Raw genomic sequence first — 13,341 nt, 5'->3', positions numbered from 1 at the left:
GTTCTTCTAGCTCTGCTCTGACCCAATCCACTCTATTCCACACACAACATTCAACATTCAACATGGAGCCAGGAATGTAGTTCAGTGGTAGAGCACTTGCCTAACCTAGTATGCCTAACAAAAAACACAGAGCCTCCATAAGGGCTGACTTTTTGTTGTTGTTATTTTTCCGGAGCTGAGGACCGAACCCAGGGCCTTGCGCTTGCTAGGCAAGCGCTTTACCACTGAGCTAAATCCCCAACCCTAGGGCTGACACTTTTTAGGCAGGAGGAAAACACAGGATAAATAGAAGACAAAATTCCTGTCTCTTGAAGTGAGGTTCTCCTTACTACAAAGAAATGTGGAGATGTAACTCAACTGGTAGAGTGCTTGCCTAGCATTCATGAAGTCCTGGGTTCCGTCCCTAGCACCGATAAACTGGGTGAAGTGGTGCCAACCTCTAACCCCAGTACTTGGGAGCTGGAGTTTAAGATCATCCTTGACTATGCAGGAGTTTGAAGCCAACCTTGCTTACATGAGACCGTGTCTGGGGGTGGGGGTGGGGGGGTGGGGTGGGAGCTACTACTTTCTTTTTAGACAAGGTATATATAGCCTTAGAGGTCTTGGAATTTGTTATGGAGACCAGAATGTCCTCAAATTCACAGAGATCTGCCTGGCTCTGCCTCCTGAGTGCTGGGATTAAAGGCCTGCACCATCATGCCTTACTACAGGTAGCTTCTTTTATAACTGAATTTTTCTTTTTCTTTTCTTTTTTTTTTTTTTTTGTTTGTTTTTTTGTTTTTTTGTTTTTTCGAGACAAGGTTTCTCTGTGTAGCTTTGGAGCCTGTCCTGGAACTCACTCTATAGCCCAGGCTGGCCTCGAACTCACAGAGATCCGCAAGCCTCTGCCTCCCGAGTGCTGGGATTAAAGGCGTGAGCCACCACTGCTTTCACATATTCAACTGACAAACCTTTCCAGAACTCTCCTTGCTACGGTAGGCTTTGAGCTTGCTGAGGAGAAGCCCAGGCCCTGTCCTTAGGTGTGATGGGGCATTCTGGAGGTGGAGGAGGAGGATGGGAACAAAGCCTGATCATCCTTCCTTCAAAACCCTGAGATCCACACCAGAAGAAAGCTTAGGGAGCAATGAGTGCAGAGAGGAGGCTTCCGTGTGGGGGCCCATCCTTCACCCCCATATTTTCCCTAGAGTACTCTTGAGTAGGAGCAGCAGGAAATATTAAATAGAAGGATAGTGAGGGGAGAAACAGATTAAAAATACAGGATAGCCTCGAGAGGGCCTGGATCCTAATCCATCGGGCCTTGACTGTCTCTGCCCTAGGGTATTTAAAGAAATGCCAAGGGGTGGAGCAAAAGACCTCCTCCCCCCGCAGCACAGTCAAATGCATGCCATCTCAGACACCTGCACTCAGGCCCGTGGTCTAATCATCCTCTCTATGCGGACCTGCTGGGTAAAGCCACGAGGAAACCCAAATGGGCTCCAACACTTCTGCCCGGCCCTGGCAGGCTTTTCAGAGGGTGGAAGGGTGGATAAAAGCCAGTAGGGGAGGAATTAGGGCCAGCTCATGTGCCAGGTACCACAGTGGAACTGGTGAGATCCCTTGGACTTGGTATTGAGGGGACCCCGAGGGGTTGGTGGTGAAACCAGAGGAAGACCAAAACTCAAGGTAATGGTGGTGGCGCATGCCTTTAATCCCAGCACTGGGGAAGCAGAGGCAGGCAGATCTCTAAGTTCAAGGCCAGCCTGGTCTACAGGTTCCAGGACAGCCAGGGCTACACAGAGAAACTCTTTTATTTTTATTTTTTGTTTTTGCTTTTTTCGAGACAGGGTTTCTCTGTGTAGCTTTGCACCTTTCCTGGAACTCACTCTGTAGCCCAGGCTGGCCTCGAACTCACAGAGATCCGCCTGCCTCTGCCTCCCGGAGAAACCCTGTCTTGAAAAATCAAAAGAAAAAGAAAGACTCAAGGTTAGAGAAGGCAAAGTCACGAGCATAGCAAGTGTGGATGACTCCATGAAGCCACCAGGGCCAGTCAGAGTACACAAATGTAGAAATGTGAAACTTTAAAAGAAAGCCCAAGTAATGGCACCTGCCACCAGCCTGACAATTTTGAGCCCTGGGACCTACATGGTAGAAGGAAAGAACCCAGCAAGTCATTCTTGACTCCACAAGTGTGCTGTAGTGCACGTACCCCTGCCCTACCCCACACAATGTAAATCAATAGACGTAACTTTAAAAAAAAATTAAGAAAACAGTAAAGTCAGGTGTGGTGGCACACACACATGCCTCCTGCAGCTCTAAGGAGTCAGAAGCAGGAATGTGAAAAGTTCAAGGCTAGCCTGGTCTACATGGCCAGTTCCAGGCCAGCCAGGACTATACACTGAGACCCTTTCTCAAGGAAACAAGCAAACAAATAAAACACAGAGGCGATCTTTGTTACCATCATGTGTTCACCAAATGATCTAACTATTTCATGGCTGTGTATTTCCCATAAGAAGCAGTATGCCAGGTGTGGTGGCTCATGCCTTTAATCCCAGCACTTGGGAGGCAGAGCCAGGCAGATCTCTGTGAGTTCAAGGCCTGCCTGGTCTACAGAGCGAGATCCAGGACAGGCACCAAAACTACACAGAGAAACCCTGTCTCGAAAAACCAAAAAACAACAACAACAAAAATAAATAGATAGATAGATAGATAGATAAATAGGTCTCCAAAGTGGAAACATCTTACTGTCCTTGCGTGGTTGAACAGACTGTGTAGTATATCCGTACTAGGGACTATTATTCTGTGATTAAAAAATATCGAACCGCTGATGACATGGGACAACATGGATGAATCTCAAAATAAAAATGCAGAATGTCAGCCGGACTGAAGAGGGAAGAATGCATACTGTTTGGTTCCACTCAGAGAAAATGACAGAAAATGTCAACTAATCGAAAAGCAGCAGATTAGTGGATGCCTGGGGATGGGGCAGGGACAGCCATGAAGGGACCATTAAAAGGGACCAGGAAACCCTGATGGTTAACACACAGATCTTTTACTTTGGTTGTGGGTGGTCATGGATTGATTGATTCATGGGTATTGTCAAAATGTGTCCAATTAAAGCCAGACTTGGTGGGACACCCCTGCAATCCCTCACTTAGGAAGCGGTAGCAAGAGGACGGCAGTTCAAGGCCCCCCTAGGCTACATGCTGAGTTTGAGGCCAGCCTGGATTACATGAGATGATGTCTCCCAAACAAACAAACAAAAAAAATAATGAAGCTACAAATGTAAGTATGGGTAACAAATGTCCTGAGGGCCATGTCCCTCAGCCCCCATCCTACTTGACACTGTGGCGTCAGTTTATGCTGTGTGGCTTTGCATAAAGCTGGCCTCTCTCTGCATTCAACTTTCTTATCTTTCAGTGGAGAGACAAGACCGCACCCATCTCACAGGGCACAGGGCCCCACATACACAGTTGGGTCTCTGTCTAAGAGGGCCTCTCACCTTGAATCAGCTGGCTGGCATATTGATACAGGCAAAGGAGAAAAAAAATTGTAAGGCAGAAGAACAGGCATCTCTGCGTCCAGTCGGCTTGTCCTGAGAGGTACCCAGGGAGCCTGTCCCATGGGACTTGTCAGAAGTTGGACTCTAGGCAAAGGGCATGAGCAGAGCACCCCTCTTAGGAAAGGCTGGAAGCAAGGTAGGCAGAGGACTAGCTGAACCTCAGTCTCTGGGAGGGCAGCACTGGCCTCCTGTTCATGTCAGGGCTGGGGACAAGGCCAGGTTGGCCCAAGGCCCAGAGGGGCGGGCCAGTTCAGCACCATGGGTCTCGGAGGTAGGGAGCCTGCTGGGACCTCTCTCTGGACACAATGTCCTAGACTGCTTCACAGCTTGGCTGACTGACAGGGAACAGTGGCTGGCAGAGGGTATGGGCAGCTGGCCGACTGGGTGGGGGGCAGCCAGCCTGAGCAAAGGGCTTGTTCTTACAACCTGTCCTGCCGCCTTGGCCAAGGAGAGGGCCAGCTCTTTGGAGGAAGGAGCTTGACACCCTGCGGGGAGCTCAGCAATCCCTCTCTACCTGGTATCTCTGTTTCCCTATATAACTGACTGCTACCATTTGAGCAAAATTCTTTAAGAGCAGAACCCCCAGCCGGTCGGTCGGTCGGTCGGTGGTGGTGCACGCCTTTAGTTTCAGCACTCGGGAGGCCGGGACAGGTGGATCTCTGGAGTTACAGGCCAGCCTGGTCTACAGAGTGAGTTCCAGGACAGCCAGGACTGTTTCACAGAGAAACCCTGTCTGGAAAAAGAAAAAAAAAAAAAAAGCAGAACCCCCAAAATGCTGACCTGGATTGCTCACCTGACTTCCTTACTAGCCTTACGAAATGATTAAGTGACAGCCCCTCTAAAACTCCGCCCTTTTGTTTTTAAGTTTTGAGACAGGGTCTCACTCTGCAGCCTCGGCTGGCCTTGAAGTCACAGAGATCTGAGAGCCTCTGCCTCGGGAGAGCTGGGTTTAAAGGTGTGCGCCACCACACCTGGCTCTGAAATAGAGCTCTTCAGCTGAAAAGTGGCATCTTCTTCTTCAGGGGTGAGTACATAGCAGGCCTTGAGATGGGGACTCTCACCCAGAAGGCACTTAATGGAATAAGCTTCACTATTGTGACCACCTTAATAAGCAGTAATGGCCTTTGTTTCTTAAAGGCTCCTGTGTGGCAGGAACTTGATGTGCGTTGTTGAAAACGCCATAGTCGGCTCTTCCCTCTCATTGTATACGGGAGGGACTCACAGGAGTCAGTAGAGGGAAGGGTGCCTCCCTACTAGCTACCCCTGCGGGCCAAGAGTAAAGGCCAGCTGAGTGGCCCCTAGAGGGTTCTCAAAGCCGGGGCTGGATCAGAGAAGGGCTAAGGGGCTCCTTGGAACACAACAGATGACCCCAGATGCCTGGCCTCATTATGGACATTGTTGGCAGAGTCCCAGGCACATGAGCCAAGTACTCAGGGGCAGAGGGTTACAGGCATTCCTTCACTCATTCAGCAAACATTGACTGAAGGACATAGAGTGTGGTGTTGCCACACGTGGAGCTGGAGCCGTGTCCTGAACACGGCAGTGTCACTTACAAAGTTACAGCTCGTCAAGAGAATGACTGCCGGTTTCCCCAGCCTTTTTTTTTTTTTTTTTTTTTAAGATTTTTTTTTTTTTAGGTGTTAAACTGTGTGTGTACATGTGGATATATGCATGTGTGTGCAGAGGCCAGAAAAGGGTTATATGCAAGTTGTGAGCTGTCTGATATGGGCTCTGGGAATGGAACTTGGGTCCTCTGTAAGAGTACCAAGCACTTGGAACTGCTGGGCCACCTCTCCAGCTCCCCTGAAACTTCTATTTTCCTTCTCTAGTGCTGGGCTACAACCCAGAGGCTATGGTAAGAAAATGCAAACCAGGATGTCCCATGGAGTTCCTTCATTCTTCCGTTTCCTCAACTATAGAAGGACACCGATGCTGCCCCTCCCCTTTGTCACTGAAGGTAAGATGAGCCGAAAGCCCTGGCTCACATTCCAGGCTATTAAGTGGAGCAGGTACAATGGTTCTCATCCTGCCGGTAAACCAGGCTTCGGAGAGAGAAGGAGAAGGTGACTGTCTCCACTTTGCAAATGAGTCAAAGCTGCCAGAGAAGGCTCAGATGTCTCCCCATCCTAGAAAAAATTACTCTTATTAGATGCTTAAGACAAGCGGTGGAGCCGTGTGGAGCCGTCTGGGACTGCTTCCCTTCTGGGCCAGTCTGGGCTGCATGGTGAGTCCCAGACAGCCTTTCATCCTCCCAGCAACTGGGAGGCTGGGGCAGGTGGATCTTTGACACTTACAGATAGGCCTGGTCTTTGTTGTAAATACCAGGCCAGCCAGAGTTGTAGTAAGCACACACACACACACACACACACACACACACACACACACACACACACACACACACACACAGTTCAGACACACAACTTGGCACAGATAGTGGTCCACTAAGGTGAGAATGTGGGAGGAGGGGCTGCAATGACTATTAGGTGTCCCGTTCCTGGTGGTCATACTGGCACTGGACACGGACTCCAGCTCCACCTGTGGCCCAGCCAAGAGACAAGTAGGACCACAGGCTCCCTGAGCAGAGACCAAGGTCCACAAGGAGTTGACTGCCCCAGGTACTCAGGGCGGGGTTCTATGCCAGGTTCTCTGAGAGAGCATCAGGGACCATTAAGTAAGCTCCCCAGTCACTGGCTATATTTACCAGGTGACAAGGCTTTTTTTTTTTTTCTTACTATGTCAGAAGGAAAGGCCATTTTGTAGGTAGGTATATTGAGACTCAGAGGCACAACTGGCCCAAGGTCACCGAGAAGAGGCAAGGCCCAGGCACCTGCATGCTTCCCTGACCAGGTGGGGTGGCTGTGGAAGGAAAACTTCCTGAGCAGGAGACCTCCCCCAGAGCAAGAGAAGCCACGGTCCCAGGTGGGGCTGGGCTGTTCACCCATCTTTGCCGACATAGGCAGCCATGCCCGTAAGCAGTGCGAGTGCCCAGCTTGAGCTAGCCCTCAGTTTCCCTGTGGGCAGTAAGGGGAGGCTGGGCTCCACGAGGCTGCCCCCCCCCCACTGCCCCGCCCCGCAGAGCGCACAGGAGGAAGAAGGAAAGGAAGGTTATGTAAGGCGAGGCGAGGGCCGGGCAGGCGGGGACGTCCTCCTATGAATAGCCTGCTGTTCCCTGCGCGTGACTGCACGGCCCCCACGGCGCCCGCCGTGCTGGCCTCCGTGTCCCGGGCCTGGGGAGGGAGGAGTGAGCCGGGATGCAGGGAGGGAGAAGGAGAGTTGGGATGCGGGGAAGGAGGAGGAGCTGGTGAGCCAGGAGTACCTGCTTGCTGGAGCCCCACTCGCCCCCGCTGTCGGGGCGGCGGTTCAGTTCCTGCAGCCGACTGGCGCTGACTTCGCCATCCGCCTTGGCGATGTTTACGCGGAGCCCCGCTGCCCAGAACTGATTCTGCAGGTGCTGGGGCTGGTACAGCCCCTCACTCCTGAGAAAGGACGAAGGGGCACAAGGCCGCTGCGGATTGCCTTTTACATTACCTCTCCTGATCAGGACATCGTCCTCCACTTCGCTGTTGCCCCAGCGAGGCGCCCCTAAAGCAGGGCTACAGTCACTGGGAGGCTGCTCAACATTGCTGGATCCAGGTTTCCACATCAGGGCCCCCTGCACTTAAGCAGGGGTCACCTTAGCAATAATTGAACCTCTGCATCCCCAGGATTTGATTCGATTTTGCTTCACTTTCCAACAGAGTCACTGTGTATCCCTGGCTGGCTTCTAAACTCAGAGGGGTCGGTCTGCCTCTACCTCCCCAGTGCCAGGCCCCTCCCCAGGGTTTCTAAGGTTTGGAACCAAGCAGGGTAAGTAGGAGGGGCAGACAGGGACTGAGGCCTGCATTGATTTCTTGAGCTGGGTGAAAAGTCGGGGCAGACAGGACTTGATGGCCTCCCTGGAGGATAGATGGGGCCAACCAAGTAGGAACAGCCAAACTTGACCTCAAGTGTCCCCACCCTTTGTCCCCCATCCTCTTAATGCCCTTAAGAGATACAGCCAACCCCAGCCTCTATAAACCCTAAAGCGTGGACCTTGCTCACACTTCCCCATTTTACAGGGTTTGGATAGGACATGAGACGTGGTGGACAAAGTCCATTCTAGAATGGGACAGACTCAAGACCCAATTTAATTCCCTTATCCAGGCATTTGTTAGACACTGGGATTGGAGAGATGAATAAAAATGAAGGCCCAAGCCCGGCGGTGGTGGCGAGAGGCAGAGGCAGGCAGATTTCTGTGAGTTCGAGGCCAGCCAGGGCTACACAGCGGAACAGGTTGGGCGGTGATAGTGCACACACCTTTAATTCCAGCACTTGGAAGGCAAAGGCTGGTGGTTCTCTGTGAGTTCCAAAGCCAGCCTGGTCTACAGAGTGAGTTCCAGGACAGCCAGGGTTATACAGAGAAACTGTCTCGAAAAATAAAAAAAAACAAAACAAAACAAAAAGTCCAATCATTGCGAACATACTGGCCCACAAAGAGAAAGACAGCAACCTCAGTCATCATCATGATTGTTGTCTGATGGTGTAGTGGGTGGCTCAGTCAGCACTGGAAGGTTCCTAGGCAGAGACAGGTGGGGTCAATCCACACAGCCGGAACAGCTTGTTCAACCACTCAGAGGCCAGAAATAGCAATCACTTTGGGGATCTGGGAGCACCTGGGTGAGGCTGAGGCTTACAGGTTGCAGATTCAAGAGAGAGAAGGCTGCCCCAAGGAGAACCTTGGCCAGGAGAAGGGCTGAATTTTGTTCTGAGCACAGCAGGGGGAAGAAGGGAAGAGGGAAAGATAAACCCCAGCTTCCCTCCCACCCCAAACTCCATCTTAGCAGTGGAGCTGGTTCCTTCAATAGCTACTGAACTCGGGAGGCTGGATCCATCCTAGCTGGGCATGATGTGCTTGGGTGTCTGGCTTGGAACAGGCCACTGTGTCCACCTTGGGTCATCTATAAAATGATAGTACTTGGCCAGGCGGTGGTGGCGCAGGCCTTTAATCCCAGCACTCGGGAGGCAAAGGCAGGTGGATCTCTGTGAGTTCGAGGCCAGCCTGGGCTACAGAGTGAGTTCCAGGAAAGGCGCACAGCTACACAGAGAAACTCTGTCTCGAAAAACCAAAAAAAAAAAAAAAAAAGACAGTACTACTCCCTATCTGGTCCCTTCTGGTGCTGGGAGTGTGGAGCAGGGTCTGGAGCAGAGGCTAGCTCCATCAAACCAAACCAAAGTTTGCATTTGCTCTCCTGGCCTCCCCAGAGCCCTCCACCGAGGGGGACGGGAGCTGTCTGCCAAACAGTGCTTCTCCCATCCATTCCCAAGCCCACTTCCAGGATCACAAACACTAAGCCAGCACTGCTTGTGTCCAGAGACCCCCAAATCTCTCAAAGTGGGGTCTCAGGAACAACCTCCCTGGTCCTCATTTTTTCAGATGCAGAATGGAATCTGTGAGGAATGTGACTGATGATCCCTTTTGTCCCTAGATAGGTGCTCTCTGCAGACATAGCTTCCCCAGTACAAAAAGGAGTAGATTAGGAGCCCCTCTGCCCCTCCCCCTGCCATGTCCCCTCTGCTATTCCCAGCCTCTGCCAGGGACATCCTGTGCCCCTGTGACGTCACTAGGCCCTGGGAGCCCAGGCTGTAGCTGACAGGATGTATTTTTAAACTCTCAGGCCTTGGCCAGCTCCCTACCCTCCACCCAGCTTACCCCACCTCACACTCCCTGTTCTGTTTCCCACATCTCAAATTAGTCCTTACGCCCCTCCCTGGGAGGGGCATCCTTCAGGCTTTTTTTCCCCCTTGATTATTTATTTATTTATTTATTGTGTTTTATTTTTTATATATTATTTTATTTTATAATTAATTTAATTTTACGTATCAGCCACGGATTTCCCTGTCCTCCCTCCTCCCACCCCCTAGTCGCCCCCCCCCCGTAATGCTCCCCCCATTCCCACCTCCTCCAAGGCAAGGTCTCCCCTTGGGATTCAGCTCAGCCTGGTAGATTCAGTTGAGGCAGGTCCATGTGGTGGACCTTCAGGCTTTTGAGAGGCCAGTGGGGAACCCAGGCCAGTGCTAAGTGTTTATGGTCATGACAGAATCCAGGCCTGTCCAGGGTAAACAGATAAGTCTCTTGAGAAGAAACTGCTTGCACCTCTGGGGGACCCTAAACCCTGGAGAGTACAGGGGGTCCATGATCTCATGTCCAGGGCTAACATGCATCGGGTGGACTCCCTATACAACTGAAAGTCCTGGCTGGGTCTTAGAGCAGCCACCAAAGCTAGGTTTGATTTTCTTTTTTCTTTCTTTTTGTTATTTTGAGACAGGGTTTCTTTGTGCAACAGTTCTGGCTGTCCTGGAACTCTCTTTGTAGACCAGGCTGGCCTCGAACTCAGAGATCCACCTGCCTCTGCCTCCAGAGTGCTGGGATCAAAGGCGTGTGCCACCATGCCTGACTAGACTCTCCGTCTCCTAACAGTTCAGTTTAGAATGGCAAGAGGGTGAGACATAGGCTCTGGACCTAGACAGACCGAGTTTGAATCCTGTCCATGGCATTTCTCAGCTGTACTGCTTTGGGCAGATTACCTCACCTCTCTATGCCTGTTTGCTGACTTGTACAAGGGTGTTAACATATGTAATTCCTGAGGAGAACCCTGGGAAAGATGGCTTGGGAACATGCCTGAAAAGCACCCAGCATAAGGCCTGACATCTAGGAGTGTCCAGCCAGTATCAACATGGTCGTCCCTCTTATAAACACTGCTGGGAATCTTTAACAGTCTAGCCGTGAATCTTAGGACGTGAATCTTAGGACGCCAACATGGTCCTTGTCCCCAGGGCTCATATGTCCAGAGATCCGGGGGAAGATGAGGGAGAGTGCAGCTCTGACAGGGCCTCCAGGAGATGAAAGTGCCCACAGAAGTTGTCAGAGCACCCCTGGCCAGAGTTACAGGCAATTGTGAAGTGCCTGATATGGATGCTGAGACCGAAATCAGATCTGCAAGAGCAGTTTGTGCTTTTAACCACTGAGCCATCTCTCTAGCACCAAATTCTCTTTTCTCATCTGTAAAATGGGCATTAAGGTCCTTTAAAAGGAGGTTGGGATGGGTGGCGGCTGCAGCGGCGGCGTACACCTTTAATCCCAGCACTTAGGAGGCAGAGCCAGATCTCTGTGAGTTCGAGGCCAACCTGGTCTATAGAGTGAGATCCAGGACAGGTACCAAAACTACACAGAGAAACCAAAAAAAAAAAAAAAAAAAGGCTTTGAGTCCAGTCTCCAGCACACACACACACACACACACACACACACACCCCTTAAAGGGTTGTTCTGAGAATGAAATAGATATATACAAATCATTATTTACACATAAATGTCAAATGAATGCTCAGTAATTCAGCTAGCCTGACTTTGAGCTTAGGATAGTTACTCCCCCAACTCTTCCATCCCCTCCCACTCCCCCACCTCTGCCAGCAGGTCCATAGCCTCCATGTCTAGGGGGTCAGGGTTGGGAATCAGATGCTATGCTCACTTAGGAGGAAAACCCTGCAAGGATCTGAATGTAAATGCAAATAAGGAATAACTGTGGCATGAAGGAGAGAGATTATCCACCTATCGGGGTGGGGGTGGGGCATTAGAAGCGGGGTGTGCTGCCCCCTCTAAGGGGGTACTGTCATACTGCTGACTGAGCTGGTCATTCGGCTCTTGGACTCCTGGCATGAGGATCAAAGTCCCTTGTCTCCTGGTTCCTGGCCCTCTGCCAAAATGAGAGGGCTCCTGGATGTGGGCACACACTCTTAGGCCTTGACACACACATGCAGACACACACACACACACACACACACACAATCATACTCACACAACTGAAGACACATGGATATTTCAGGTCACAGGCCTCAGGGCAGGGGAGGCCGCAGAGATGTCCTATTTGACAGCGGGACGTTGAGGCCCCATGTTTCTTGTCTTCTTCTTCTTCCCAAGTCCACATACTGCTTGCCTGCACACAGGACTCACCCGAGAAAGCGCCTCAGCCTCAGTTATAACATAGCAAGGCCAGCTCAGCTCCCCATAGAGTTCCAGTCCTTGCTCACATTTATCATTCCTTTTGACAGCCAGAGAAATCCAGGCTTGGGGCTGGCTTGTCAACTGTATCCAGAGGGTTAGGGAAAGAGGGTGCAGCTCCAGGTTGACTCTCTCATCCCATACCCTGTGCTCTGGCTGAACTTGAACTCAGTTCTCCAATGTCACTTTTTCCCCAGCTTCACTCTTTGGAACCTATGGATCCAGCCCCCCCAAACCCCCCCAACCCCAAAGCTTAGAAGCCCAGTCTGCGGCAGTGGGTCCAGGGTCTGTGGATATCCCTCGACTGTGTACACTACAGCCCCCGGAAGGCCGGTAGTGCCGAGAGTGAGTCCGCTGGTGTTCCACAGTTCCATCTGGCGGAAGGTTGGGGAGACTTTCCTCTGAGGAGAACTCCAGAAGCAAAACCCCAGTCACTGCCCTGCATGTGCCTGAATCGCCACCTAGTGGTGGCTGGCCTCGTTACTACGACAACATGGGTCCTGCTGGGTATCAGAGAGAAAAGCAGGAGTCTAAGGAGGTGTGCAGAAGCCTCTCCAGGCAGCACAGACAGGCAGTAGGTGTAGTGGGTAGCCATTCCAGCTTTGATCTGGAAGTTCCAACCCCCATTGAGGCTTCGGTAACTGTCACGCCTACAAGGCGGGGCTGAGAGAGGACCCTGAAGACCCGAGATTCGGATGTGGCGGGCGCTCTTGGTTCCTGGACCCTGGACGCTGGAGGTAGACCGAGCAGAGTTCTCCAGAGAACACCGCTGGACTGAGCTACACCTTTCCTAGATCCCGCGCGACCTACCTATCCCTTCATTTGTGAGTTACCCCACAAAATAAACCTCCCTTTTAACTACGTGGAGTGGCCTTAATAATTTCACCAATAAGTAGGTGCTGTAACATAGGAGGCACCCGCTCAAAGAACTAGACCTGAGTACCAGGTAGTGCCTGGGGAACAGGAGGCTGGCCACTGTGGGCCTTTTGATGTGAGCACAGATTTGGCTCTGGATGTAACGGGAGCCATAGGACATTCTGGGTGGATGCAAGGCTGCTGTGAGAACAGACTTCGGGTGTACATCTGGGATTAGGAGGATGCTGGCCAGGGGAGGGTAAGGTCATGGCTGGATTTGAGAACTGGAAGGGTTGTTGGGTGGGATGGGGCTGTGATCTAAGTCAGGGTGTCAACAGTGACTCTGGGAAGGGAAATGGGAGGGAAGACATGGTGCCTGCACGGATAGTCCTAGCTGCTATTTAGGAGACTGAGGCAGGAGGATTGTTTGAGTCTAGGGGTTCAGGACCAGCCTGAGCAAAACAGGAAAACCCTGTCTCAAAACAAAAATGATGCCGGGCGGTGGTGGCGCACGCCTTTAATCCCAGCACTCGGGAGGCAGAGCCAGGCGGATCTCTGTGAGTTCGAGGCCAGCCTGGACTACCAAGTGAGTTCCAGGAAAGGCGCAAAGCTACACAGAGAAACCCTGTCTCGAAAAACCAAAAAAAAAATAAAAAAAATGATGAGAGAGAGAGAAAGACAGAGACGGAGATATATATATATTTTTAAAATTGGGGGAGGCAGAGAGATGGCTCAGTTGGGTGAAGGCTCTTACCACTAAGCCTAATGGCCTGAGCTCAGTCCCTGGGACCCACATGGTGGAGGAAGTGGTCTTCTGACCACATGTGCACTGTGATGTGCATGTATAGGTATGCACATATACACATGTTCATAT

The 13,341-nt window shown here is 51.4% G+C and overlaps 1 long non-coding RNA gene across 2 annotated transcripts; it reads left to right on the top strand.

Annotated features, from left to right (window-relative positions):
* Window positions 1–834: 834 nt before the first annotated feature.
* Window positions 835–13,109, top strand: LOC128116830 (uncharacterized). 2 transcript variants are annotated; one of them, XR_008220598.1, is made up of 3 exons: window positions 835–4,055; window positions 5,368–5,495; window positions 11,810–13,109. It is a non-coding gene; the product is annotated as an uncharacterized LOC128116830 (long non-coding RNA). The 2 variants fall into 2 exon arrangements; XR_008220597.1 differs by lacking the exon at window positions 835–4,055 and adding an exon at window positions 4,066–4,562.
* The last annotated feature ends 232 nt before the right edge of the window (window positions 13,110–13,341 follow it).

This window comes from Peromyscus californicus, unplaced genomic scaffold, assembly GCF_007827085.1.
Source record: "Peromyscus californicus insignis strain IS unplaced genomic scaffold, ASM782708v3 Scaffold_20__1_contigs__length_68692818, whole genome shotgun sequence".
In the NCBI taxonomy this organism is placed as follows: domain Eukaryota; kingdom Metazoa; phylum Chordata; class Mammalia; order Rodentia; family Cricetidae; genus Peromyscus; species Peromyscus californicus.
This window is presented reverse-complemented; position numbering and strand designations above follow the sequence as displayed.